This window comes from Lytechinus pictus, chromosome 2 (assembly GCF_037042905.1).
Source record: "Lytechinus pictus isolate F3 Inbred chromosome 2, Lp3.0, whole genome shotgun sequence".
Lineage (NCBI taxonomy): Eukaryota > Metazoa > Echinodermata > Echinoidea > Temnopleuroida > Toxopneustidae > Lytechinus > Lytechinus pictus.
Window position 1 is genome coordinate 60,181,021 of NC_087246.1, and position 11,803 is coordinate 60,192,823.

Consider the following 11,803-nt stretch of genomic DNA (forward strand, 5'->3'; position numbering starts at 1 on the left):
TATATTTCATGTATTGAAAAAAAAGAGTACATAAATGGTTCTCTCATTTGCATACAAGCCAGAATGTGCATGCATATACATGTACTGTATGTGTATGCCTAACTGTTATGTGAAATTTTATATTTGACAACCCAATTTTGATGTGTGTTTTAGTCTTTAAAGGAGAATGAAACCCTTGAAACCAGCTGAATCCATATCAAAGAGAAAAATCAAAGAAACATATTGTTGAAAGTTTGAGGAAGATTGAATGAATAATAAGAAAGTTATGAGCATTTGAATATTGAGATCACTAATGCCATGTAGATCCTCCTATTGGCAATGCGACCAAGATCTGTGATGTCACACACGTACAACTCCCTCATTACTTTAGTACTTATTTCACTTATATTCTCACTTTTATAGAGTCTATCACAAGGTGAGGTGTTCTCTTTATGAGAGGACAAGTACAGAGGTTTCACAATATTATATCGTTGATGAATCATTTGTCATACATGTATGATTAGAATGAGCAAAAAGAGATGTTTTGGGGTATATTTTCAGCGTCCAAAAGGGGAGAGTTGTTCATCTGTGACATCATAGATCTTGGTCGCATTGCCAATGGGAGGATCTCCATAGCATTAGTGATCTCGACATTCAAATGCTCATAACTCTTCTATTGCTAGTCCTATTTTACTCAAACTTTTGTTGATCTTATTCTTTGATTTTTCTGCTTTCACAAAAGCTAATACCCCTTTCATAAACCCAATAAAACCTATCCTCCAATTAGCCGCCTAAGAGTAATACGGATAATTCAATAAAAATTGCGTTCACAAACTCCGAAAATTATCCGCATTATTTTTACGAGCGCCCGTCCTGAAAAAGGTGGATAATCGTCATGACAACTGGACACGCCCCCTCCGATGCGGTTGTGTTGGAAAAGGGTGACCTTCCGATGCGGTTGTGTTGGAAAAGGGTGACCTTGTGACCGCACCATGGCAATTATCCGCATTATTTGGAAATACGTTCATAAACTCAAAATCTTGTCCCGATGCTGCTATTATGCGGATAATAGCAGCATCAGAATAATGCGGATAACTCTTGTCCTCCTCTGATTTTACGACCAAATTATGCTGCTATTAGCCGCATAATTGGGTTTTATTGAGTTTATGAAAGGGGTATAAGGGTGTGTTCAATATTGGATACCAAATTTGAAAGGCTACATGTACACAAATCATGATTGAAAATGTGATAATAAAACGCAAATGTATTGAGAAACAAAGGGTGTGTTCAATGTCCTCCATTCCCGGTTGTAAAATTAAACATCTTCAAAATTATGATTCGGAGGAAATTCTAAATGTCTTAAAAGATGCGTTTGTAAAAGCGATTAGTTCAGATTTTACGACCTTCAGCACACTAAAATCAGAATTCGGCATTGAATACGATTGAGTTTTGAAACCTCTTTTAATTTCTTGTATTTTCTCTTGCAGTAGAGGCCAACACATGAAGGTGCTAGAATTGATCTTTCTTGTGATGGGTCATACATCACACACTAATGCTGCGCTAACGAAAGCGGGAAATTTAAAGACAATCGACAAATAATCAGCTTTATATTTTCAACACTTTTGTGTTCATGTTTTGTAATTGAGTCTTCAATCATGATTCATGTTGCTGTTTTAATTGGAAAATCAACATTAAACACAGTGCATAAAGTGAAAGTAGTCTCAACGTTCAGACTCTGTACGAAAACCATGCGCTTGCACATGAATGTGTAAACTATCTAGTGTTTGCATAGTGTCTTGCAGGTGCACTACGGTCCCAAGTGAAGATGGGTGTGCATGCATAAGCCACAAAATAATGGAGTGTTTACTATATCCTGAAATGACCAACCTCAAATTGAAAACTGTAAAATATTTTAAGTGTTGAAAAGTTGTAAAGTTGAATTCCCTGAAAACCAACGAAACCTAATTTCTCATTGTCCAGCTGGGCACTTATTTCTTTTCTGGCCTTCAAGAGGGTATGAATTTCAACAGCTTCCTATGTTTTTTTTGTACCAGTATTTACAGTTTCTATCACAAAGCAGTTGCAAGTATAGTCACTAAAGGAATTTCATGAAGATTCTCTCTAATGACTAGTAACATGTTCTTGAAGATATTCTCTGATTTCATTTTCAGTTCTTTAATACTTGTTTTTAAAGATGAGTCTACAAGTTTCATACAAACCATTATAAGAATGGTAACAATATTGGTTCTATTATTCTAAAGACACAGTTTCACCATTAAAAAAGATCTATGCGTATTGACTGGCATATTGACTGGACAGTCCAAATTCGCAAAGGTGGTTTTGATTTCTGAAAATCTTTGTTTTTTTTAAATGATAAATTACACTTTAACTACCTCATATATTTAAATAGATGTCCAAAACTGATGCATGCTTTTGTCACAGTGCGCCAAATTGACACCTGTTGCCATGGTTGAGCATGTTATTTTATTCATGAGTCCACTGTTTTGAACAGTTGATTCACATACAGTATTCAAAACAATGGAATCAAGAATAAAATAGCGTGCTCAACCATGGCAACAAGCATAAATTTGGCACACTGTGACAATAGCGTACATCAGTATTGGACATTTTTAATAAGCATAATGTATACAGGAAATCTACATAAACCATGGGTTCAAACAACGGTTTCCAAAACCACCTTTTTGAGTTATTTTCATATCAACATTCAAATTGTCAAATTCTACAAAGGCATGAAGTGAAGTATATAATATTCTAATTTATCCATAAACAATTCGTTTATAAGAAAATGTAAATTTGACTGTTGAAGAGACGAATTGGCACCGTCTTTGAGTCGAGTCATTTTTCTTGAAATGAAATAAAAGCCCATTGAAGTCCACCTGGTCACATACAATATTAGGCCTATGATCAAAAGGCTCATACTGATATTGCATCACAATTTAAAGGAAAATGAAAGGATAGATTTATTATCTGGTCATAAACTGATTACATTTCACTGATTAAAATAAAATTAAAATGAGGCAGAACGGTTTCCTATTTCCCATGATATGCCAAGTCAAAGTTATCAATATTTTGATTTTGAAAGACCCGTGGAGATCGCCATTTTGCTCATCCTCCCTATATCTCTGTGGGGGGTTGTGACGTCAGCGACGTACAACTCGGTGTCCGACCTCGGCACTCGCCTTTGATTGCTAGCATAAAATACATGGACCAGAGTGGATCTGGCTGCCGAAAGTAGGTCAGTAAGGGGCACAAAATGCAGCTTTTGCCAAATTCCTGATCCGCAGAAGAGGCCAGAAATCTCTTTAAAAATGATTGGCTGCACTAAAGGTGGAAAAAAACTACAATTCTTCCAAATTCAAGAGGAATGATGTTGTTTGTAGCGAGCATTTTACCGATTTCTTCGGCTGAGTATTGGGGCTCGAAGTCGTAGGCTCTCAGGCCTTCTAACTAAGTTCTATTTCAATACAAACGTCCGATAATACTTAAATCGACGGTAACAAATAATAAACAACGTTAGATATATTGAAATATAGCACAATTAACAATTTAACGATATTCAAACGGGATAAACAACCAAACTTCCACCATAAAAGTCAACACGATCACTCGGTTCAGGGGCCGGCGGTCGGCACTCAAGTGTTCATTACATGCTGCCGCGCACAGAAAAATCAAGCCATGGAAGTCGTGTGTTGTGGACACCAGAAGGAAGATCCCAGCACGCGCGACCCACTAGATAGAAATCCACCGAAAAATGCGGTTCACGGTGCTAGCTATATACTAACCTCGCAATACGTGTGATGAGTGGGTGGCTGTACTGTCTACGAACAAATTTAGCTTTGTCAAATTTGCCAATTTGGATATCGTAAATAAATGTGTAAACATTTTCATCAAAACTCATCAATTTGTGTTTTAAACCATAAAATAATTTGAATAGCTTTTTGATAATTATTTAAAGAGTTTTATGTGTATATTATATTCATATCTTGTAAAAAAGTATCTATAATATGCAAACTCGGGGTTGGTTTCAGCCTGTGACTAGCTGCACATGGAAGTTAGTACCGAGAGCAGTTGTACGTCGCTGACGTCACGATTTTGAATGAACCTCGCAACAATGGCGATCTCCATTTAGAGACTTTGAACGTGAAGAAGCCCAACTTTGAAGAGGTGGTACTCCACTCTGGGAAATCGGATTTGGGTATAAGTGGATTCATTTTAATTATCATTTACTTATCAATGATATTATGTGGTATTACATTTTGGGTTTCATTCTCCTTTAAGTAAATTCTCATATCATGCCTGAGTTTAAGGTGATTTCATACCAAAAGAAAGTACATTTTCACCAACCCGTGTACATATTTGATTGTAAAGTAGGCCTCTCTTCTTTCACACTGCTTTGAAACAGGCCTAATCATTCACTCTATCTGTCAATGACCTCTGACCTTGTAAGTCAATAATCTTTACAATTACATGTAGATTCACAATCTCAAATATACTCAAATAAATAAATTCAAAATTTGATTGTATCATCAAGAAGGCAAGTCTATTCCTCTTTTGGGAACAAATATAAATAGGTGTTCATGTAGGCCTACAGTCAAATGTTATAAAGTGATTAAATTCAGTAAGCAATCAGATTTGAAAGAAAGAAAAAAAAATCATCAACATGTTTTCTCTGTAAATCTAAAAATTAATCACACCTCTCTTTCCCAGGAATCGTCAATGTTGAAAAACCAAATATCATTTTATTGCTAGGATTCCAAGCCATATAAATTTGGCAATTCTTAGAATTTCACTTCAGTATATCAAATCTCCCTTTTTTATCTGCACTGACTTCATTGAAAGCCAAGGTAAAGGTTTTTTTAATAGATTGTCCATAAATGTCAAAGGTCAATTAAATTGTCAACTTCAGTTTCCAAGGGATAGCAGGTGGTCACTAGTCTCCACATGCAGACTCATAACTATGGCAATGTAGTTCCATAAACCGCCCTTTTCATAGTGCTTTTCAAAGTGCCCCGTTAAGGGGATCCCTGACATATCCCTCTGAGGAAATAAATTTTGGGTGGATTGTCTGCAGGAGAAAAAAAAAATCTTTCCAATGGGGGGGGGGGGGGTACTTTCTGTGGAGTTACTTATAGGCCTAATCAGTTGGAACTAGACCAGAAGCCCGTAACACAAAGGTTAGTAATGATTGTAGAGCATTTTTCTACGATTGATTGCATAGACTACAATGTACATTCAATCGTGAAAATCACGCATACGATAAATCACTATTAAACCTTTGTGTTACGGGACCCAGGAGTGCCATACATTAAATTTCTTAGGCTAGAGAATTACAAAGATTTCATGAATCAAAACATGAACACAAACATTGTTATTTTTGGATAGTTTTCAATTATAGGCCTACACTTTTCTTGTCTCCCTGGGGCCCGTTGCATAAAACTTTTTACCTGAGAAAACTCAGGTTGTTTTTACCGGAGTTTTTGCCCTGTGTTAAAGTCAATTGCAGAAATCAGACTAACCTTAGTTTTCAGTTTTTACCAGAGTTTTCTCAGGTAAAAAGTTTTATGCAACAGGCCCCTGGTGTAGTCGTTGTAGTCTTTACTGTATATACAAGTTTCAAGGCATTACAGGACCCTGTCATTAAAGACCATTAGCTTGGTAGGTGGGTTTTATAGACAGGTTTCACAGTATATACAGAATATCAACACTTACCGTCTCCTGAGGGCGAGGTTTTCTTGAGGGTTGAGTGCTCAGGAGTCGACTGATAAGAATCGCTATCCAGTGCAATGAAAGAGGGCATACTTCCACTTTCAGAGCCGGCCTCAGGAGTGTCAACATCATCACTATCATCTGCAGTGATGGAGACATATTCTACGAGGACTGCATCTCCTTCAGGCTTGCTCATGGGCTTGTCTTGTGTAGTATTTGACCTGGAATATAGTCAACATGTACAATGCATGTATTATTGGAACATAAACAACCAAGATCAAGTGAACTTTTTTGCAACTAAAACATAAAACATGTATAAAAAATAGTGCCTCAAAATATCCACAACTTTCATAATTTAGAAAAAAAAGATTAGTAAAAAAAATACATATTCTTTTATCAAATGATACTCAAGGGAGGAATTCACTTTTCAAATAGGGGGTGGGGCCTACATGATTATTCCCATGTTGATGATGATTACTGATGAGGAATGTCCACAGACTCAAAGAAATGAAAATAAAACATGTGCTACACATAGCAAAACAAAATCACCTGATGTCATGACTAGTCTTCTACATTCATGAAAGATAATAGAAAAATCTTCCACTCAAGTAATTGTTACCTTCAAAGATGGGTTTAAATTTGCATGATGACAGTTTTTGCATTCCTTACTTTCACATTTCTAATTCTATTTTTCAAAAAATATTTTGTCATGTCCTTATACCTTTTTCGTGAATTCGTGGCTGCGAATCCTGGATGGGATCCTTTCAATTCATGAAAGATCAAAGACCAGAAAAAGATGCATTATTTTGAGTGCTGCTTTTAGGACTCCATCCACACTCCATCTCAGCATTGAGTTTATGAACAGAGTTCTCAAGTAATGAGGATATAGAGGCCGTTCTCATTATGCTTTCTAAAACTAGTTTACTGGAAACCGATTCAGGAAGCCACTTTGGAAGATCGCTTTGCTAGCGTTCCCACTTGATCACACGAAAGTGGTTTTCAAAATCACTTCACGTAAAGCGCTCTTGTTGCTATGGAAATGCTCTCAGTGGGGTGACACGTTTCGCGCGAAATTCTAAACCGCAGCATAGGCATTCTACACCTGTCGTGTGGAGTAGCGCGCTCAAAATGTGCGAAGAACGGTTTAACAAGGCAAAGCGATCTTGAAAACTACATCGCGAGGTGGTTTTCCAAACTGGTTTGGAAGATCGCTTCCAAGACCGCTTTGACCGTTCTCACTACGCGTTAAACTAGTTTCCACTAAACTAGTTTCCAGTAAACTAGTTTTAGGAACGTAGTGAGAACAGCCTCTAAGATCTCATTTCCCCATTCACAAGCACTGGACTAACTTACCGTGACGATAAACTGCACTATTTTCTCGCCGTACTACTGAAAATAATGTGCACTGTTTCTAATAGTACCATGAATGTAATTTTCATTTATTACATTCATGCCGCATTATTCTGATCTGCAAACAATCTGTACTGGTTGAAGGTGATTTCACGAAACAGGTATTATTTTCCTAATTCATAATAAAGCTGACTTTTGGGTGGGCCCCTCATTTAATATGATTAACAACACATTTGCATTCTTTACAACCATTGTGCCAACTATATGGGCTACCTATTTACCATGTTTAATAGTGAAACTGTATTTACAGTTTGTAAAGATCACCAAAAAAGACAATATAGGTCGAGAGAGAAGTGATCAGGGGTACTAATCGGAAGTAATCAACACTGTTTAGGTCGTCAGTCGTCTAGACGGGACACAAGCTTTAAGTTTTGACTGGCAGCGTGAAAGACAAAACAATCAATGTTTGGAGGAATCATCATCACACGTTTCACCTTCACATACAGGCCATGTTATTGTTCTGAAAACGTGACGTCACACAATCTAGATGCTCAAATCAATGCACACTTCAACTTGCCTCATCCAGTGTGAATGACTCCATGAATGGCATACACATTTTTTAAAACCTAATGTAGCCTACACTTGGTGAATAATCTCCATTTCCTATTTATGCATTTATTCATGCCATACTCTGTTGAGAGTATAAATATAGATTGCAAGTATCTAACCTTGACACCGCAATGGACCACACTACTCTTGACATGCAATAATCATTTCAGGAACCATATTCAACTATGATAATTAACCTTTCAAAATGAAACAATCTAGTGGACCTTTCTTTAAAGCGAGAGCAAACACTGTACATGGTTTCCAATTGAAATTTGAATGTGGGTTATACATCCTAAATAAACATTTTGAAATACACTCTCTAAATTCCTTAGATTGAAATAGCTTGCAATTTGGGACCAATCCAAAGTTGGATTGAAGATTTCAATCTTATTTGATTGAAACTTTTGATCCAATTTTGGGTTGGTTCCTGGACACAATTTATTAGATTGACTTTCAATCTACAAAATTTAGAGAGCAGAGTATAATCTAGTCTACAGTTTCATTTTTATAGGAAAAATAAATGTTTTTGAGGGAAAGAATACTAGTTTTGCTACTTGGTATAAATGGTAACATAATTATTATGGTTTGAATGTACTGTATTAAATAATGAATTATAGCGTTATCATTCAAAAAGGGTTATTTTTTAAGACTACATTGCTCAAAATGTTGCATTATGGGTTAGATTTGAGGACTTGAGATGGTGTTATACAAGGCTGCTGGTTCATAGTGGTTTTAACACAAATTCTACCAAACTTTATTATCATTATCATACATGCATGTTCTAACCTGAAAAGAGATGTGCAAAAACCATGTAGCCTACTGCCTATAGCCTTTATATTACTGTAGAATAAGAGAGCAACAGTTCTTGAACATAGGACAACATTAACAATATTGGTTGAGTTTTTGACCTTTTTACGTGACTCAATACCCCATTTAAAATAGGGTATTCTGAAAAGTACAGAGGCCACATAAAATCCAATGAAAAATAAACCCAGTGAAACCACAATTCCTGAATCAGTATCAGTAAAGAATTACTTCCTAATTCATAATGAAAGAGAATGAGCAGAGTAAATGAATGAGAATCAATCTGAAAAAAGCAGGGGAGACACAGAGAGTGAACAGTTATAAGGAGAAAAATAAATCCCACCCCCGTAATTCTGAAAAACAATAACAATTGTATCCCGAGTAGGAGAGATAGAAAGAGGGAGACACATATAAAGAAATAGAGAGAGAAAGAATACATAAATGAAGTAAAAAATTATTTATAGTGACGTATCCCCTTTAAATATGACAATAAAACACAAGGCAAAAGCAATTTTGTGTCTCGCCCACTTATGAAAATAACCAGAAATATCGTGATTTGCGAGGGCACGCAACAAAATTGTATCAAAACTTCATTGTGAAATGACTGGGATGGAATTACACTTGTCATAAGAGCCTTGCACGTAAACTTTAATTTTGACCTGAAAATGACCTTTGACCTTACAATGTGACCTCCGACTGCAGCATAACATGCAGGTGGCCTAAGTACATTTACCATCCAAGTTTTGTTGAAAAGTGACTTACGGTTGCGGAGTTAGGTGTCATAAGAGAGTCTTGCATGTCAACTTTAACGTTGACTTCAAAGGGACCTTTGACCTTATCATGTGACCTCCAACTGCAGCACAACATGCAGGTCCCCCAAGTCCATCTACCATCCAAGTTTGGTTGAAAAGCGACTTACAGTTGCGGAGTTAGGTGTCATATGAGAGTCTTGCATGTAAACTTTAACATTGACCTGAAAATGACCTTTGACCTTACCATGTGACCTCCGACTGCAGCATAACATGCAGGTCCCCCAAGTCCATCTACCATCCAAGTTTGGTTGAAAAGTGACTTATGCTTGCGGAGTTAGGTGTCATAAGAGAGTCTTGCATGTCAACTTTAACGTTGACTTGAAAATGACCTTTGACCTAACCATGTGACCTCCGACTGCAGCATAACATGCAGGTCCCCCAAGTCCATCTACCATCCAACTAAGTCCATGGTTGTATACATATATGCCAATTATGTCAAATAGTACATTTTTTAAACAAAATGATGAATTTCTTCATGAAACTGCAATGAGCACATGACAGTAAACATTGAAATATCTATTTATTTATTTATCAATTTTTTTTATATGTTGACTGACTGTTCTTAAAGGGCAAGTAAACCCCAAGAAAAGTTGATTTGGATAAAAAGAGAAAAATTCAACAAGCATATCACTGAAAATTTCTTCAAAATCGGATGTAAAATAAGGAGGTCATGTCATTTTAAAGTTTCCCTTAATTTCACAAAACAATGATATGCACATCCTTGTCGGAATGCAAATGAGTGGACTGATAACGCCACCCACTCACTTTGACTTATATGCACATCCTAGCTAGTATGCAAATTATAGAATATTTCAATTTCTACAGATTTGACAACATAAGGACCCTCTTGATTTAACCACAAAATGTTAAAACAATGGTATTTCCACGTTCTCCGGGAGTAAAAAAAAACTCAAGTCTCACACGACCATGGGGAAAATTTTCATATTATAAAATACAAAAGAAATAGTGATTGGGTGATGTCATCGGTCCCCTCATTTGCATACTAGTATGTGCATATTAGGTTTTTGTGAAATCAAGCGTAACTATATAATGTCATAGCTTTCTTACTTTCATAACAAGTTTACTATCAGCCAATCAAAATAATTTCAGTAGCTCTACACAACTATTGCATATGGGCATTTTCACCACAGATGGACACAGAGGCAAAAAAATCAAGTTGATATTCATGTCAAATGCTGAATGTTTTTTAATAAAACAAGACCTGAAGTTTCTGAGACAAAAATTTTTTCCGACTCTGGCAGCCATTTTTTATTTCAAAATGGCTGCCAAAGTATGGATACAAATTAGTGCTGAAAATAGTATATTGATACATATTTGGTTTGACAGATTTTTAAAGAACAGGTTTGATCATGATGTTTTCGCCTGTGATTTAGCTTGCTATTATAACACTTTTTAAAATCCCACAGAAAGAAACACCAGTAATTCATTCATCTGATAAAAAAACATTGATGAAGTATGTGATATGGTATGTAATGTCAGTTACCGAAAACATGAACTTTTTTTTCTCATTTCCTGGAAAAGAGGATATATTTTATGAAACTTGGTAGATTTCCTCTCTAGGTAACACCCCTCCCTTCTACACCAAAATTAAAGATTACCAATTAACAATGAAGCCATAGGGTACCATTAAATATATGTAATGTCAGTTACCAAGTGGAAAATGTAATGTCAGTTACCGAGATGTAATGTCAGTTACCATGATAAAACGTTGGTTACCAATATTGAAATGCAAATATGTGGTCAATTTTATGGTGAAGAAATATTGTATACTTGTTATTTAAGTCTTTCACTTTAAAAGTCACACCAGAAGGAGCTTGCTATTGACTTTTAAAAGGTAAAGTTCACAAGGAATACTATATGAAATTATGAAGGAAGTTGCATTCCCATCGTGCAAAAAAAAAATTACTATGAAATTGTTTTGTACATGCACTTACCAAGTACCTAATTGTTTGTATCAGACAATTTTTTGTTTGGTTTTTTTTGGGGGGGTAGGGGGTACTTTTTCTAACCTATTGCCTAAATCTGCAACATTTTTTTAAGCTTAACATTGTGATGAAGGGGATTTCCAGGGTCCCTTTTTTAGTTTCTAGGATTCTTTTGAGCATTGCCTCGCTAAAAGTAAATTCCTGGTTTTTATACCTGTTAGTAGTGTGGATGTGTGATACAATTTTGTTTTTGGTTTACAAGTATAGATGAAAAGTGAAATTTGACAGTTCTGATCAATGTTGCATGGATCTACTAAAACTTTTTTTTTTTTTTCTAATTTACAAATAGTTCAGTTTCAGTTTAGAAGCTGGAGTTTATTTTTTGTTGACAGCTTATAAAAGAAATTAGCAAAGAAAATGATTAAACAAATTATGAAGAGAATTGAAATCCGACAGATATGAACAAGCATTGCTTGCACTGACCAGAATAGAAATCAATAAAACTACATGGCTGCGTGAGATTTGGGGGAGGGGTACATGTAGCCTGGGGGAGGGGTACATGTAGCCTAGGGGAGG